Source organism: Haliaeetus albicilla, chromosome 22 (genome assembly GCF_947461875.1).
Source record: "Haliaeetus albicilla chromosome 22, bHalAlb1.1, whole genome shotgun sequence".
Taxonomy (NCBI): Eukaryota; Metazoa; Chordata; class Aves; order Accipitriformes; family Accipitridae; genus Haliaeetus; species Haliaeetus albicilla.
In genome coordinates, this window is record NC_091504.1 from 7,641,443 (window position 1) to 7,660,210 (window position 18,768).

General features: G+C 53.8%; 1 protein-coding gene across 9 annotated transcripts in view; it reads right to left on the bottom strand.

Moving 5' to 3' along the window:
• The window catches only part of LOC138690478 (ankyrin repeat and fibronectin type-III domain-containing protein 1-like), a 256,553-nt gene that overhangs the window by 75,740 nt on the left and 162,045 nt on the right, over positions 1 to 18,768 (bottom strand). The gene's annotated exons all lie outside the window — the stretch shown is intronic.

Genomic DNA, 18,768 nt, shown 5'->3' on the forward strand with positions numbered 1-18,768 from the left:
GAGGGGCAGGCTGTGCCCAACATAGCAGGATGCTTGCGGTGGGCAGGGCCAGGGCAGACAGACCGACCGACCCACCAAACCTGGGTGTCAGCAAAGCTGTCGCACTGCCAGAGCCTCTTCTCCTCCTCCTCCTCTCGGGAACGGTCCTTACCCTTGCTCCTTGCCAGGATGGGGGACAGTGGGCAGCAGCGTGGGGTGGCCCCACCACCCACCCTGTCCCCGTCCCCGCACGGGCAGCAAGCGTGTGCCTGCACACTCGCGGGAAGCGCGGTCGGGCTCTGGGGCTGCTGTTGTAGTTTTGCTCCGTGGTTGCCAGGCAATGGCGAGCGCAAACGCCAAAGCAGCGGGAGCAGCAGGGCTGAATGCTAATCAGGGGCGCAGGAGCTCTCCTGGTGCTCTCTGACGGCGCTCCCCTCACCAGCCAAAGCCGCCAGGTGCTTCCACCCTGGGACTGAAAAGTAAGCAGGGAGAGGACAGCCCCGGCTTTTAAGCAGGCAGAGATCTACTTTCACCAAAACATCCCCCCCAAAAGTGAGCTCTGGCCCAGCCAGCAAGATGGGACCATGGTTCGGTGGTGGCTGACCCTCTCCATGGCACAGAGACGTTGGTCGGACACCGGCATAGCAAGGCTGCACCAAACCCACAGCGCGGGGTACATGGGTCTGGATGCGTGCCACCCTCTTGCACATCTCACGGGCACACGCCTGAGCTCCGTCTTGGGGTAGAGCTGGGAGCGCACAAGGAGCAGCCCTTTGGGGTGGGAAGATCTCATCTGCCCACGCGCCGATTGCCATGTCGGCGTGCAAAAGCTCTGAGCAATCCCCACTGGCCAGAGACAGCAGCACCCTTTAGCTCTCCCTGCTGCTTCCCCTCCTCTGACACGACAGCCCCAAGGAGTTACAGCAAAGCCCCACAGGATCGGTGGCCAGACACCAGAATGGGGTGGTCCAACGCTGGCACAGGCTGCCCAGGGAGGTGGTGGAGTCTCCAGCCTTGGCAACTTTCAAAACCCAACTGGACATGGTCCTGGGTGTCCAGGACAACCTGGCGTAGGTGACCCTGCCTTGAGCAGGGGATTGGACTAGGTGATCTCCAGGAGATCCCCCGATCTCCTCAACCACTCTATGCATTCCTGAAGCAGAGAAACGAGCACAGCAGTTACTGCACAGAGCAAATGCCCTGAGCGATAGGACCTGTCCTCCAAGCCCACAGCACGTCCGGGAACACCTCCACTCCCTCGGGCACAGCATTCCTATAAGATATTTCCTTACTTCTTTAAACCTGACACCTAAAACCCAGGGTGCCAGTTCCCAAACTATGGATTGGCTGCAATGAGGTTCACAAGCCACAACAAATTCAGTTCCTTCTGCTATCTGTGCTAGCGGGGACCGTGAAGAATTGTTGATATTTATGGAGAAGCCACTTGCAAACAGCTTTCTCAACACTAAAAAACACATGGAAAACCTGCATCCCACGCAGTCAGACCCTCCACCCAGCCACAGCTGAGGTCCATGGGAAAAAGTTCCCATCAGCCCCATAGCCAGCTCCAGACAGTGCCTGACCTTTCGGATAACTGATAACAGCAGAAGTCAACGCTGACACTCTTCTACCTTTCTAATATGCTGGGGCTATAGTCTATCACTATCACCAATATTCCCAGCGCAGGAGATGACAAAATCTGCAGTAGCCCCTTCATGCAGTCATGGGCATCACGAGCGCTAACCTCTCCTCGTCTCTGGCTAGGATGGAGGTGCAGGTCTCGAAATCAGTCCCTAATAAGGGAAAACTACATGGAAACTTGGGGAAAATGAAAGGATCACCTTGCAAATTCAGTTCTTGCAGAAAGGGAGGTGGAGAAGCTCTAGCGAAGGTGTGGGCTCTGTGCCGGCACCGTGCCATGGCTGCAGGTGAGCAGCACCACAGGCATGGCAGCCTCCCTGCCCCTCCGTGCGCTCCACGGCTCATAAGCCCATGCAGTCCACAAGTTGCTGGCAGGATGAGCTACACGAGCACACTAAGAGAAGTGGTTACCTTGAGCTTATCAAGCAATTATTTTTTAAGAGTCGCAGAAAACTGAGAAGGTTTTAGATATCTGGAATAATACAATGAGGCACTAACTTTGCAGAGAGGAAAAAAAACCAACACATGAGGAGTGATCGCAGCAATGATTAGCCAAAATAGTTGATTTTAAAGCTTATTAACAGCAAATGAGGAGGAAGAGCAGAATTCCAGCACCATGTCCAAGGAATCAGGCCTGGAGCAAGGCCAGGAGCCATGGATCAGCTCCTGGCTCTACCACCACCCCAAGATCTGGCCTTGAGCCATTTCTTCCCTCTTCATGCCTCAGTTTCCCCATATGGCCCCTGCACAGCTCTTTGCCTCCTTACTGTCTTCCCAGAAGAGAAAGGGACCATGCCCAGCAGTCAGATGAAGTTACACAGGTCCAACCCACCACATTGCATTTCTTTCTCCCAAGCATGCACTAAACCAAGGTGGCCGTGGATCCAGAGGGCTCCAGGAGGGCAGCTGGAAAGCACTGGGCCACAAGAATCATGAGCGAATGGAGGACAGCTTGCTAGAGGCTGGCAGAGAATGCCTGGGCAGGAGAAGGCGGTCAGGGCCAGCAGCAAGACGCAAAGCAAGGACATGTTTTCGATTGCCTTTAAGTGAGATCCTCCTGAAAAAGTGGAAGAAGCGAGCGCAGGCACCTGTGGTGTCACAACAGGAGCCACGGACAGGGACCATCCACTGAGGAGGTTAATAAACCGGGTAGAGGATAAACCAAAGACACTTTAAAAACTGCAAGTAAAGCAGTGCAGAGCCATCGGCAGGAGGAAGGAGGTGAGAAGGCGATGCCCTAAGAGACTACAAGGCACCTTGGTGCTGGCCTAACTTTGTGCAGCAGTTCATTGTAAGATGTATCTGTCGTAGAAATAAAATGCCCAAGGCATTTTGCCAAGGGCAGGGACATCACAACATCCTGGTACGACTGGCAAGGAGCACTGAGAGAGCTCAGAGCAGCACCTGGAAAGATCCTCCTACTCAGGGGAGCTGGCCTTCACCGATGACTTGAAGGTATTAATTTAGAAAGCACTTAGGGAATCAGTGATATGAGGCTGTGGGCAGGACCAAGAGTGGGTGCTGCCTTCTGTAGTGCAGTGCACGAAGGGGCAGCAGCTGAAGCATCTGCCCCCGGGCAGCAGCGTGGGCTGTGACAGTGCCACCAGCCACCAGCCCCGTCACACCGCACGGGTACAGCGGTCTCAGCCGGCATCTGCAGGAGGGGAAGATTATGGAAAAGTGGTGAAGGGAAGGAGGGGATGTAAGGAAGCAGAGGGGGGTAAAAGGAACATGCAGCCTGGATCTTAGGAAAAACGTCCTGGCACTGAGCTTGAACAGAGTTGGAACCAACTCCAGTGGGAGGGATAGAGCAGCGTTTCTAAGGGCTTTGAAAAAGCCGACTAGATAAACCAATGCAGCGGGGACAGTTCCTGGCCTTACAGGGAGCTGGGACTGGCTTTTCTTTTTATGCCTGTGCCTGGGGACTGAAAGAGACAGAGAGCTCCCAAAAATGAGCAAAAGGTGACCTGGCATTTTCCTCTGCCTTCTGGGAGGAAAGATCAATTCCTCCTGAACTGATAGGGGATCTGGAGGCTTTTACCTATGCAAGTACACAATAAATAATCAAATGCCTGCCTCCGTGCATGCACTGTTGTTGGTTGATCTACAGGCTTCCATGAGAGCTGTCTGCTGGTGACTCCTCTGCATCAAGGCATAGCTGGGGTCTCCGGAGAGGCATGGCTGCAGTGTGATGGCTCAGCTCCCAGAATAAATCCAGGAGCCCCACAGGCTTCAGAGAACTCCTGCTGCTGCTCAGGATGCTGGGGAGACCCTGGCCTTCCTGAGAGGGAGGGAGGGAGAGAGGGTGTGGAGCATCCCCCAGTTCAAAGAGTCCCCTGCAAGCCCCAAGTCCCCCCGCAGCGTGAGTCACCCTCCAGCGGGACCCGCTGCGCTGCTTCTCGCTTGCTCATTTCATTGATGACTCAGGGTTTAGGAAGCACATTTTAAATCCCTTAATGAAATAATGGAGAGAGTCATTTTTATCGGCGTGTATTTTTAAAACAAATACTTCAAGCAAGGCTTGCACCCATCTCCACCCTTTCCTCCTGAGACACGGAGGCGAGAGACCGTGGGGACTGGCAGCGTGGGGGCATCTGAAGGGGCAGGAGCAGCCCCCGCCACCCTGGCACATGGCACTGGGCAAGGCAGCTACCAAAAAGCTGCCAGGCAATGCCCTCCCTCCCTCCAGCATTCGTGCTCTGGCTGCCAGCAGGGCCAGGAGAGGAAGGTGGGATGATGCTGTCCCAGATGATGTCCTCAGACCCTGGCGGTGCCCCCAACACCTTGCTCCCCTCCAGGTACGAGCCTTCCGAGCGCCTGCCCTTTTGGATGCGGCCGGGCACCATCTTTAATCTCTTTCCTCTGCAGAGGAAATAACCACCCGAGCAGAAGCAGCAGCAGAAGGGGATGCTGACGCCAAGCCCACAGCTCCTGGGTGCCAGGATGCAGCCTGCCAAGAAGCGGGGATTGCCTGCCAATATGATTAAGAAAGCGTTGTCTCAAGGTCATTACCACCACTATCCTCCGCCCCTCCCCATACAAGAATACCTGAGCCAGGCTTGCACTGCCTTTGTTTTGATCAAAGGACCTCTCCGTGCGATGCCCAGAGCCCTTCTGCTCTTGCAGAAAAGTGTAATAACAACGTCAAAAGTGCAGCGTCACAGGAACACCTTAGAAATGCTACAAGGGAAAGGGAAGGCAACAGGACACCAACTTTGCTGGTGCTTTTACGCTAAAACAAGATGAACTGAGAGGCCAGAGTGAATTTATTAGCCATAAGGACCTCTGCCCAGGTTCTCAAAAAGCACCTTTGCAGGGGTCTAAAAAATGCAGTCCCCCAAACTAGTAGAGCAGCACCCAGCTGCATCTGGGCCATCACTAAGGTATGCCCAGTGGCATCAAAACCAGTGGACCAGTGGGAATACCTCTCATCTTCCCAGTGGCATTCCCAGCGAGGCCCTTCCCACCCCTCCTCGCCAGGGCAGGGCAATCACAGGGACATGCACGGAATGACCTGGCTCCCTTCGGCACTGCAAACCACGCTTCTTTTACATACTAGATTTTGTACAAAATGTCAAAGACATTTGTGGGCTTGTCTCTTTATTTAAAACAAAACCTATGATTTTCACAAAGTCTTTGCAAACCTGTGAGAATCTGGGCCAACAAGAGCGCCTGAAATTATTCTCTTAATTTCACATTTCAGGCACTAACTATTTTGCAAGTTATTTAAATCATATATTTAACAAGCCCAAGTTACACAACATATATAAGCTACCAGGCAGGCTTCCCTAGGACAGCTCATCTCCAGAGCCAGCCTTGCTGGTCCCTGATAAGAATTAGTACAACATGCTGCAGACAGAAAAGATGAGACCGATTTAAAAGACCGCTCTGAATTCCAAAATTCAGCCAAGCTGGGGAGATAACAGACATGGGGCTGGAAACAAGGATGCTCACGGAGGGGCTACAGCAGAGGTATTGTATTATTTATTTATTCATGCCAGCAGACATCAAACCTGTTGTACTTTTTCCTCTCCTAAATGTTGCCAAGCATAATCTCAGCTCATCTTTTTCTGGGCAGTGTCCCTGGGAGAACGAAGTTATTAGCAAGGCTGAAGAAGCCTCATGCAATTATTTAGAAACTACACCAAAATAATCCCCAAAGACAAGCTTGCAGGTGGCAGCTTTCTAAGTCATTCCAATAAAATCTGGCTCAGTAACTCCCAGCGTAATCAATGCCCACACAAACAAAAGAGATAAAAACCGAGGGATGAGTTATTTTTCCATGCTAGAAGAAGATTCTGCAAAACAAACTTGCGGGCTACTGCTGATAGTGGTCTATGCTGCAAACCTGCCATCCACGCCTGGTCAGCTGCTGGGACCTCAGCGCCAGCCCCCGCAGCCACAGCATCCCCAAGCCAGGTTCCCGAGCCGGGCTGGGCAGATTCCAGGGGGATTTGGGCACGGGCAGCAGGCGCTTGGCCTCCAGGGTAGGCCAACGTGGAGGGACTGAGGCTGCACAGCCCGTCCCCCCGCCCATCCCGGCTTCTCGCCCCTGGATCCTGGTGGTTCATGCTTCCAGGCACAGCCGTTCATCAAGCTCCTCATAACTGCAGCATGCTGCATTTATGAGTAATCAGGAGTTGATGCCTGACTGTCGGAAGGGGAATAAAATTCAGAGCCTGGGATACAAGAGGGTTGTTTGGAAGGAGGAGGAAGGAGCTGTCACTCCCCCACCCCAGATAGCAGCATCCCTCCGAGCAAGGGCCGACCCACCCGGAGCATCCCAGGGCTCGGTGCGCCATGCACCCCCGTCTCCCTCCAGCCCCCTGCCTTTGGCATGGGCTTGGCCAAGAAACCAAAGGGCTGTGGGAGTGCTGCCTCCTTCCCTGCAGACACCGGCTTCCCTCCGCGGGCTCCAGCGCTCATCCTGCCTGCCATTGCGACCTGTCCCCAGCACCGTACCCCTCAAAACAGCCGTGCCCCAGCACTGCCAGGGCCCTGGGCTAATACAGCCCTGAGTCTCCCCGAAACATGAATTTGAGGGCAGATGAACCCTCATATCTTAAGACCTGAATTTCAGGCTGGATGAACCAGAATGCTCAGCTGAAAATCACAGTGATAACTCCTGCCTTCAATGTGGCAGTGCTGCAAACCAGCTCACACCTGGGAGGGAGGTCTGGGCCAGCCAGCTGGGCGCAGCTTTGCACCTCCAAAGGCCAGCCTTGCTGGAGAGCAGATCCCCGCCTGCATGTTGAAGTATGGGGATGATTAAGAAATGGAGAACAGGGGTGATTAAGAAAGGGTAGGTCACACAGCAGAACAAAATGTGGTGACAGGGAAAGGGTCAGGCTGGGGCAGCAGCACTGCCTGCCCAGATGGAGAGATGGAAGGGGCTGGCTCGAGGGAAGGAGGGAGGAGGACACGTGCCATTGGGAATCAGAAAAGGGCCTTGGTCTCTCAGAAGACGGCATTTCGACAAAGCCAAAGAACCAGTGGGCCGTGGGGGGATGCCTGAGCCGCCAGCGTTTCTGCATATGCCAGCCCCAGCCTCTTGCCGTCATGATTCTGCCTCGTCCTGCCTCAACTACAAAGGCTCCGAGGAGGGGGCGGGCGATTCCCTGCAGACCCGACCCAGCCAGGGGAGGACGCCAATGGCTCTAACATTTTCATTCTTCAGCAGCTAGCTCATCCCAGCCCAGCTCTGGAGCGGGAGCCTGAACCAGCTATCACACTCGCCTGCAAACAGTGCTGACCCTGTGCATGCACACGGGGCATTGACATGCATCCAAGTTGGGGTTTGAGTCCAATGGAAGGTGAAAAATGTGCTGAAAACTACAGAAAAGTGCTTTTGGACCATTTAGTGGGGGAGAAGAAGGGAAACATGGCTATGCACGCGAGGTACACTGAGGTAATCCAGGGAACAGAAACGAAGCCCTGCAGCCATCCCCCAGCAGAGCAGCTCAACCCAGACCTGTGAGCTGGAGGAGCTTGTGGTGTCCTCCAAGCAGCTCTCCCCACCAGCGGCAGCAGGGACCTACCCAGGAAGAGGTCCCGTGTTTCATGGGCTCCCCTGGCTGGCGCATCCTGACACCACAGCCTTGCTCAGGCGCCAGCCTGAACCCAGCACCTCGCCATGCCAGGACGGCCTCCTGTGAGCAGGTGGGCACCCACGCTCTACCGGCTCATCTTACCCGAGGCTGAATGCTCTTCTCTGGTTGCTTATCCACCCTCACGTCCGGGACCCAGAAGGAGAGACCTTGGTGTTTTCCTAGGACTGAAACGCAAACATAAACCTGGTTCTGTGGAAAACAGGCTTCATCTTTCACCCAACCTATATCTGACCCCCAGGAAAGCAATAAGAGGGGTTCTCCTGGACAGTAGCCCTGTTACCAGCCCCTCACTCCAGAGCACGTCTCAGCAGCTCACCCTGGTCCTGCCAACAGGTTGTATTCATCAGGGCCACGCCAAGCCAGAGCAGTGCCAAACTCCCCAACATCATTAAATTCTGTTTCCTCCTCCTCGGAGCACACCCTTGCAGGTGCATTGCACAGAGGAGCAGAGATCTGCACACACGTGTGTGTCAGACCAAGGAGGAAAAGAGCCAAGCCCCAGTGCCGTGAGTGGTGCAGGCACAGTCCCAGCACCCACCAGCCCCCAGCGACCCCCATCCTCCCTCAGCCTCCTTACACTCGGCAATTAAATGCACACAGCTGGGTTGGCTGCAGCACAAACCCTCACAACCACCTTTGGGTACCTCAGCAGCCGGGGTAACGAGGACAGGCTCCGTCCCCGAGCCTGCCTTCCTACCGGGAGGAAGAGCAAGTCTGTTAATGAGCATCTGCCAACACCCCCCAATAAACAAGTCCATTTGCACTCATCTTGCATTCCCCTGCCACTGCGCCTTCCCGTGCCTTCCCATCCCCTCTCAGCAACTCCCTCAGCCTTCTCCAACCCCTGCTTTCCCCAACCATGCCTCTTCCCAGGCCACGCTCCCTGCGTCAACAGGGGCTGCTCACCCACAAACCCCTTGCAGCTCACACCACGCTAAGGCAGACCCAAACTTCAAAGCATTTCTTTACCAAGAGCTCATCCAGGAAACTTTTTTTCTTGATTTCTATTGTACTGCTACATGCCTGTAAAAATTAATTGATGCATGTATGCACATGCATGCACGCACAGTCTCTTTATTAAAATGTTTCTCTTTCTGGAAGGACCTCCCCAAGATGTGCTGAGGGCTGGCACAGACCGAGCCATGCACTTGCTGCTCATCGGAGCTTCTCTGGATGAAAGAACTTGTCAAATTGCTGGCAAAACCACCGGAGCTTGTAAACTCTGCCAGCTCAACAACAACATCCAGGGTGACATGCACGCACAGGCGTGGGCACCTTCTCTCCATGTTTTCATTAATCAAATCCTTAATTAGGTAGGTAAGGGTGCAAGAGCTGCAAAGGAGGAGCAGCAAACACCCAGACTGATATTCATCAATAGCCAGTACCAACAGCATGCTACACACACTCTGTTTTCCACCTTATTTTTTCTTCTCTTTCTTGATTACAGCCTGCAAACTATTACCGCAACTTTAGCACGTTGGGAAAGAGCTGTGCTTGGGCTTAAGTGTTTGCAGAATCAGGGCCGAGATGTGTAGCTGAATATGCTGCTATTTATAGCGTTAAGCCCTGAGCACGACATGTGCAGGGGGGGCAGCGCGGCTGAGTTCGTGTTGCTGCTAGAACCTGGTTTGGGGTTTTTTTTGCCTTATTTAGGAGGGGTGTCAGCTGCCTGATCTTAACATTGCATTCATGCACTGCCTCGTATTTTCAAACATTTTTGTGTTTTTATTTTAATCTTTGGGCATACCAGCTCATACATGTTTATACCGGTTTATAGGTGAAGTTACATATTCATCACTGAAAGGATAAAAAAAAAAGGCAAGAAAAAAGGCTGGAAGCTGAGTAGTCAGCTCTCAGCTCCAAGGGCCTGCAGTTAATTACACCCTGTCCTCCAGCATGTACTTTACATGCTGCATTGCAAGCCCCGCAGCCTGGCTGGGTGTCAGGCAGCCTGACAGCAGCTCTGCCCGCCAACCCAGCTAATTATAGTGTGGGGAGCAAACGAGCGGGCGCCCTCCCTGTCGCATGCTCCGCTCAATCAGCTGCAGCCTCCCAGGACGTGAACGACCCAAGGCTGCAGCTCAGGCTGGCAAAGACCATTCCCCTGAGGCAGCCAAGGGGACTGGTGGGCACTACAAGGATGAGGGTCTCCGGGAGAGTATTTCAGGTGGTGTCCAAGGATCCTCACCCCCCGGGAGGATCACCCCTCACCTTGGCAGGGAGCAGGCTTGCTACCCACCACCTCACCCTTCACCCTGCTCCACTGGAGCAGGCTGAGCAGGGCTGGTCCCATCTGAAGCCTGGCTGCTGTCCGACCAGCCAATGCACCTCTCCTTGGACAGACCTCTATCTCCCTTGTTTTCTCCCTCTGCCTTCATCTGCCCCCCAGTACTGGGTCTGGGGGGTACCGCTCCACTCAGTCTGAAAAATGGAGATGGAGGGGTACGTCCCCCTTTCCTCCAGCAGCCTCATCCCATCGGTAGGGACAAGCCACCAGATACAATTGGACCGCAGCATGAGGGTCCCCACAGCGGGGTCCCCCACCCCGACTGCCTGAGGTTTGCTGTCCCGCAGGGAAGCCCGGGCACCACAGCCCCCTGCCCAGGCAGCACGCAGGCAGCAATGCCTTTGCCCCGGCGTGCGGGACCAGGGCCACCGCAGCGCAGCACCCTTGGGAAGGGCCCTCTGCCATCAAATCACTCCTTTGGTAACACACCTGGAAAAGGGCGAGGATCTAGCCGGAGAAGGGATCTGACCAACCTAGCCGGTCACCCACCCACCGATGAGCTACTAATAAGCACCGCGCACGTAAGACTTGCAGGAACATGAACTGGGCTGTCAGCAGGGGACCAAATAAAACCTAGCTCTGGCATGGGACATCATCCAACCAGAGGTCAAAACACCATCGGAGAGCAGGTCTCTCATTCTTTTGGCCCAGGAAGTGGCTCCCTGAGGTTATACAACATCTGAGTTAAAACTATGTAAATACATATCCTCACTCCTGGGAACCTGGCTGCCGGCAGCTGGCTCCGTGCCTGGCAACCACGGCACGACGCAAACGTGACCACAATATGCTCTTAAGTTATCTGAGACCCCGGAGCCACTTGCAGAACAACATGCCCACTACAAAATAATGATGCTCCTCACAGCTGGCCTCTTCATCCTCCTCCTCCTCCTCGGCAGCCAGCAGCAAGCCCGTCACACCAGGAAACCCGCTCCCTGCACTGCTCGTCCCCAGGGAGCTGGTGGCTCTGGGCCAGCTGGGGGACATGGAGGGCTACAATGCACTCTTCGGTTCTGGTCAGGAAAGGGAGTAGATGTGACTCAGGGGGAGCAGGGACACTGGGTGAGGAGGTGATATTTATACGGACACTTTACAGAGCAAAAGCGCTACTTAAAGAGAGCGGGCCCGACTCAAGATAACTCCTCTAGGCCCAAAAATTCACCTTTACTCTCAAACCAAAAGCGGTTCTTTTAAAAACAGGGCTTGAAACCTATCAGCCAACCCATTTTGGAGCTGCAAGGCTCTCCAAATGTCCATGCTCCTCCAGTCCTCGCCACCACACAGCCCTTGTCCCTCTGCGGACCCCAGGGACACTGGCCCTGCTCTTCAGCCTCATCCTCCTCGCCTGCACCCCTGCAGTGGCTGGCAGCTCTGCCAGACCGACCCTCTCACCCGGCACTGCCCTGGGGCACAAAAACGGGTTCAGGAGTGCTGGGGGAAGGAAGGGGGAGCACCAAGTGCCCTGGGAAAGCCAAGGTGCCCCGAGAGCCTGTGGGAGAACAACCCCCGGGCACCGAAGCCCACGCTGAAACCACTCAGCACAGTCAGGGGTTTTAGGCTGAATTTGCATCCTGTGGCCATGAGCATCTTCGGAAGGCGAAGCCAACCACCACGGAGGGCAGAGTGGGGCAGAAAGCCTGGAGCTGCTTACTTGGATGGGTTTGTAAGAAACGTATATACCCCAGAAGAACGTTTAAACAGAGAAAAACGTACAAAACCATTATCTAGGTATATTACAGGTGAGGCTTTAAGTAGGAAAAAACCCTTGAGCTTTGCCTGCTTCTCTAGGAATACCCTTTCATTGCCACCCTGAGGCTGAGGGAAGGAAGGGCCAGTTCGCTCCAGGCCACCTGCTTCTCATCCAGAGAGGACAGTAAAAAGGAGAAGGGGGATGAGGATACCCCTCCATCCCCCCAAAAGCAAGCAGCTTCCCCCGTCAAGCCAACCTAAGCCAGCAGCAAGGTTCAGGTCAGCACATGTGGGGCGATGACGACTTTGTCATATGGCCGAGCCCACCTGCCTGGGCAGAAAGGGACCGGGACAGCCAGACCTGCCCTCGCTGCCCAAGCTTGCCAAGAGACCGCATCACTACTCTAAGTATTTACACGGGCTCCAGCCAGCCAACCACCACTAAATATTTAGGCATCAAACTCCATAAAGGAAGCGCAAAACACACTACAGAATAAATTGAGTACATTCGAAAAAGCCCAGAGGGGAAAAATAGATTTTTGGAACGTGTTCTCAATCTCATTAATTGGGAAGACAGCCTTGGAGAGGAAAAAAAAAATGATTATATTCCTCCCCAAACCATTATCCACTCTTCAGAGTGTATCATATGAAAACAGTTATATAAAAGAATAAATTATATTTGGAATGGCAAGAACCCCAGAATAAAGCTAGAAACTCTGATGTTCCCATATAAAGATAGGAGACAGTTATCTGTTCCAAATTTTCGAGTTTTCTGCTGCGCCAATTCAAATTCACTACATACCAGCATGGCCATATAAAGGGGACTCCACCCATGTAATCTTGGAACGAGCAATAATCCCCCAAACTATCAATTTAATGTATGGGGATACAAAATGGGACAAGAATGTACTCACAGAACGAGCAATCCATTAACGACATGGCAAAAGGCACCAGAACGTGCACACAGGAATATCTTTTTAAAGTGACATTTGCATTGAAAGACCGGATCTGAAATTAAGACTTCTGCACGCAGACATCATAGATTTTGCAAATTAAAAGGCCCTTTCTAGATCCAATGTGAATTTTATTTTTTGTTTTAATTTTTACTATTTGTTCAGTGTCACGTTTCTTGGCCAGCACTAGAAAAATAGCTCTTTGTTGGGGTTTTTTAAATTAACTTTGCTTCTGACCAGCTTTCCAGCCCATCTTGCTCAGGCTCTCCTGAGCAGCAGAGGAGCAGGGATGGTTTAGGGGCAGATCTGCAGGGGTGCAAGGGCTGGAGCCAGGCAGGGTCCTCTTAGCTTGAAGCACATGGAGATGCCCCAGTGCCAGCCTGGGGTGGGGGGATGCAGGCGCTGGCGTGCAGCACCCAACAACGCAGATGCCAGCTTCCCCCCGCAGACGCAGCCCCGAGCTCCCCCTTACCCTGCATTATATGTGAGGTGGATAAAATCCTCCCTTTTCACAGATTTCTGCAGATGCAACACATCATCAGAAACACGGATGCTGTTAGGCTGTTACAGCTTGTCTCTGCCCCCAGAGCACGCAGGGCTGGCACGGGATCAGGCGCCGTGGCGAGGTGCAGGCGATACGACACACGGGGAAGGAGGATGCGATCCGGCGGTCTGACTGCCCGCTCCCAAGCCCCAGTGAACGTGCTGTCACGTTTGAAACCACACAACGAGCTGGTTACTTGCCCAAACTAAACAAATGATACATAAAGTTCAGCAGGGATCTTTCCGAGTCCCCTTCCCAGTTCGGAAGTAACGGGTACACAGGGACCCAGGGAGCGCCCCAGCACCTCCACATGCCTCCCACCAGTCCTGTGGACCCCTCCTGCCAATGGCATGAGGCAAGGAGATGGGAACGAGGGCTAGAGCTCATCTTTTATCAGATCAACCCACAGTTTTTAAACTAGCCGAGTGCTGGGGTGCAAAGCCGCCTTGCCACTGATCTGAAGCAGAAGCCTGAAGAAGAAATTGCTTATTTTCTCCAGCTCTACCAGTCTAATAAAAATAATTTTTAAAAAGCAAACTTCCAGAAACCACCCCCGCTCATACGCTGAGACCACGAGGAGTACCAGCAGCACCACGTCCAATCTTCCCCCGTGCCCATCGGCACCGTGCGCATCGCCGGCGCTGCAGCGGGCAAGCGGCACCACAAGCGAGTGCCCTGGAAGGCAGCCAGCAAAGAGACCTGTCCAAGCCATTGGGATGGATTCACAGATAAACCAGGTCAGTTAAGTGTTTCCATCCAAGCCAGACAGTGACTAAGAGATGGCATTAATTTGTTACTCAGCCAAAGTTACTTTTCAGACCCAGAAGAGCCAAATGGTTGTTCCAAGTGAAAAAGTACTGCAGGATGCATTCCTTCACCCTGTCCCAGGACTACCCGGGGATTCATGATTTCAGGATGGAGCTGACAGCTCTTTCATATATCACAAAGAATAACGAACTAACCTTTCTCTTTTTCTTTTCACTCCCCAAATGCTATTTACTGGTCGCAAGAAGACACACGTCATGTTCACGCAGCACTCCGGGGAGGTGGAGGACTGTACAAGCTCCACATGCTGTATTGCAGCAGATCAAACAAACACAGAAAACAAAAATTCGTTTTATTGACTTTACTGCTGTCAGCACAGAGAATAAAAGAGTGTGCACGAGGGAGCATCCACCTTCCAACCCTTTCTGGATTCAACATAAAGGCACGTGTAAGCTTTACCCAGAGCCGTGAGACTGGAAAACACAAATGGATGAACCCTTCGGCACTTGGAAGCCCTTCCAAATTTCTTTGAAATTTGATAAACAGCTCAAACACCTGTGATTCTTGCACTGCCTGGTTTGGACAGGGACAGGGCGGCACCTCTGTGCCGGGGTGCAGGGACCGGCATGCCCAGGCAACGGAGCAGCAGCCCGATGCCTTGCTGCAGAGCCCAGTGATTCCAGCATCCACACAGAGGGTGGGGGATATCACCAGCAGCTATCACAGTGACAGCCTTTTTATTTTGTCCTCTTCGGGTCTCCAGAAAATGGCATTTTCAAGGGCTAGACTCATGTACGCCACCACCTAAGGTGCCACAAAATCCCAAGACAGTGGCAGCCGTGCACAGCGAATGCAAGGGGAGGCATCCCCAGTCAGCCTCTAGTGCCGCAGCCCTTCAGCCCCTGGGCTGAGGCTGCAGAGCCCGGGGCACCGCAGGGTCCCCCGGGTGCCCCACACCTCTACTGGACATCTGCTGCCTGCAGGCAGAGGAGATGTCACCCCATCAACCTCGAAAAATGCTGCACACCAGAGCTCTAAACAAATGCACTGCCACGCAGATTGCATCCAACTTCATCTGAAACATCAGCTTGAGGAAACCAAGAGCAAAACATATGTCTATGGCATGATACAGCCTCGGTAAATCCTTGCAAAGAACACAGATGATGTAATACCCACATCTTATTTTATAAAAATATAATGCTTTCTCGCAATAGGACAAACCCAGGGCTCTGCAGAGCCTCTCAGCTCCAGCATCCCTCTTTTGCAAATGTTCAAAATGAGCTACGCCGAGGTGCCATGCCGCAGAGCTAGAAATCAAACTCCCCTCTGCTGCCCAGCACAAGACCCACAAGACCAGCACCTCACACCTTTTGAAACCCCCCTGGTCCCCTCTCGTCCCTCACTCGGGACCTGTGGACCAGTTCTAATGCATAATCAAACAAGCTTAAGAAATCGCTTTGGGGCAGTGGGGTGATTTAAGTGCCCAGAGAGGTCCCAGCCCCAGTAAGGATGTTCGTGGCAGTGTGCTGTCACTTGAGGGACAGCACGGCGATGGTCCTCGTGCCCCTGCAGACATGGAGACCAGGGAGAAAGATGATGTGCTGACTCCACCTGGTCTCCAGCAGAACTCCTGCCAACTTCAGCCGAGCCAGGCTGCTGCGCAAGGCAACAGCCACACAAAAAAGCGACTCTTACGTTCACGCAGGGCATCCTCCCGCGGCAGGTGAAGCATATTGGAAGGACAGTGCCAAAATGCAGCGGCTGCTCGGGTGGTAGGTGACACATGCTGCGTGCAAAATGCACATCTCTAAACGCTGCTGGGGCTTTTAGGGCTGGGCAGGGCTCCGCTGCTCCTCCTCCCGCCGCCCACGGCCCTTCCCTGTCACACCTACCCCCCGGTCCCCACCCTGCAGCTCCTGCCCGTGTCCTCACGCTCACCCCATCCCGCCGGCTCCTGCCCACCTCTGGCTCAGCGGGCATGGGGCAGCCTTCAAAACTACAGTAACGCATTGGGCCAAACCAACAGCCTGCCTAGCAGCCGCCGCTCAGAGTGGGGAGCCACGATGGCTCGAGGCCGGCTGCTGCGATACCCACTGGAGCGGTCCCTTCTCCGGCACAGTCCCTCCTCCAGCGCATCCTCCCGCACACAGGGGTCTGGGCACCGGTCAGCTCTGCACCACACAGGCCAGCAGGTCCCCAGACTGCTCGCTGAGCCCATCTACCCTTCTGGCCTTCATCACAGCCAGATGCACAATGTCTTCATGAACCACGTGACAAAAATAGCTGCCTTGAATTCATTTTAGCTTTTTCCCAGCAAATCTTTTGGGTACCTCCTTCGTTCTGGTATTAAATCACTCACCATCTCCGTAACGCTCCGAGCTGCACAGGCACCCCTGCTTCTTCCTTCTCCTCCTCCTCTTCTTCCTTCTCCTCCTCCTCCTCCCCTCCCTCCTGGGGCAGCCGGGCTCTCCCTGCCGGGAGGGCAGCAACCTGTCCCGAGATTCCTATTCAGCCTCCCGCAGCCTCTCCCTGCAATTACAGGTCTCCACAGCTGTCCCAGGGTAAGCAGCAATGACAAACCTCAAGGCAACTTCCACGGAAATGTCTCTGTTCAGAGGCAGGTTTATCTGCCCCTGCTTTATTCTGCCTGGAGAAGAGCATCCCGCACACACCGGCAGCGTGGTGGTCCGAAACAACCAGGCAGAGAGCAGCAAAATGACCTCAACCTGTCCCTAGAAAACAAGGGTACTGGTATTCCCCCAGGACCCTGCGTCACCCCAGCGGCCCTGGTCCCCAGCCCTGCCAGCTCCCTCCCAGCAAGGGCAGGTCTGCGGGGCCGGGGCAGCCACCCCAAAGGTGGGGTAATGGCTGGAAACAGCGCAGGGCTTGCGCGAGCCCTGCGTTTGTAAAGATAAAAGCGATCCTTTAATGCTACATCCAAATGGTTACTGGTAGGTTTTTCTAACCCATAGGACAATATTTGCCAGGCACACTTGTGCTGTCTGGCTGTAGCAAGATGTGGGTGCTGGGGCACTGGGACGGGCAGTGCAGGGTACGGCCCCGGCTGGCGGCTGCAGGAGAAGCCTCGTACAGCTGAGCTCGGGGTATGGCCGTATCCCAAAGAGGCGCAGCCCAGGGTGGGGCTGATGGCAGTGGGAGATACGTTTGATGCCGGAAGGGAGACCAGCACCACAGCTCTCATGAAGCACTCGCTCCGCCTCTGACCTCTCAGGCTTGATCGTCATGAAAGCCCAGTAGACCCATCCAAAGGGCAAAGCTGGGAATCCATACCTTCAGCGGACAACAAAACCCCCACTCGTGACAGAAACTGCTTTTATAGGGTATGGCAAGTTTACAGCTCCTTTCGCCACAAACCTCTCCATACTCTGCAAGCAATAAATGACATTTTTACCTTGTTCCCCCTGTCCCACAGGAGCTAACAAACTCACCACCCCTTCCCTTGCCTTAACCCCGCCGTGACTCCCAGCCCTGCCCAGCAGCACCAGCCCTGCCAGATTAACACTCGGTGCAAACTCACCACAACTACCCTCGGCTTTGAAGATGGCAGCCTCTGACCTAAGGAAGGATTTGTGCCCTAAACAGGGTCCCGTGTTTCCCAGCTCCCACAGTCAGTCCCATAAAAGCCCTCACAAACCACCCGCTGAGCGGGACAGCCAGTAACCCCAGTCCTGCCCATCCACCGCTCGTCCGCTCGGAGGCAGCAGCAACGCTGCTGCAAGGAGTTACCCAGGTCACTCACTGCTGTTCTGCCCATTCATTTTAGGGACATGAGGCAGACGGACTCCTTGGGGGGCTACTCAGGGAAGATGCAGGAGCCTCTGGTCCAGTGCAAGCTTGTGGCAAGTGCAAAGCACCCAAATATCGCTGACCACAGGTGTCTGCCAAGAACCATCCACTGATGGGGAGAGTCGCTTTGAAATGCGTATGCACATACATCTTCATGCAGGGTGAGGAGATGAAAGCCAGAGAAAGAACCGACTGAACTGAGATAAAGAGGCTCCTGCATCCAGACCCCATTTCAACCCAGCAACAGCCAAAACCTTAATAGGAGTTTGTATTCAAGTCTCTGATCTTTGCTGGGGCTTCACCACTGAGCACTGCGTATTCACATGTTAAGACAGTCACTGCCCAAAACCAATTTTAATCCAAATGACATTAAAAAGATACTCCGGGGATTAAATGACCTGGCAAGCCACAGGCACAGCCAAGGATGGAAAACTAATAGTCTGTCTTGCAACACTGGCGTGATCACACGACCCTCCTGGCACTCATACCACGTGTCGAGTTTACCCACTCGTTACAGACAGGTACAGCAATACCCAGCTCCTGCAGGGCAATGGGACGTCATATATATACGTATATATGCACACACATAACCATATATAGACATATAGATATCTATGTTTGTATGTTTTGTTTAAAAGCACAGTTTCCAGGACTGCTCCCATGGGAAGCACAGCACCTTGCTGCTTTGGCCGGAGGTCAGGAGGTGCGGGCAGCAGGAGGAAGGCAAGTCATGCCTTCAGCAGGCCCCCGGGAGGTCTGCCTGCAATCAGGCAGCATTTAAGCTGTTGTGAGGGAAGAAATTAAAGAAATAAATCATATTTTGTTCATGCTCAGTAAACACTCGCTAGAGAGTTATGATCAAACCTTGCATATGCTCTTCCCCAAGCCTGGGCAGGCAACAGCGGTGCTGGTTATCACAGGCTGGTCCCAGGGTGGCATCGGAGCCCTGGGCTGGCACAGGAATGTGGGTCCTCACGGGGGGAGTGGGACAGGCGC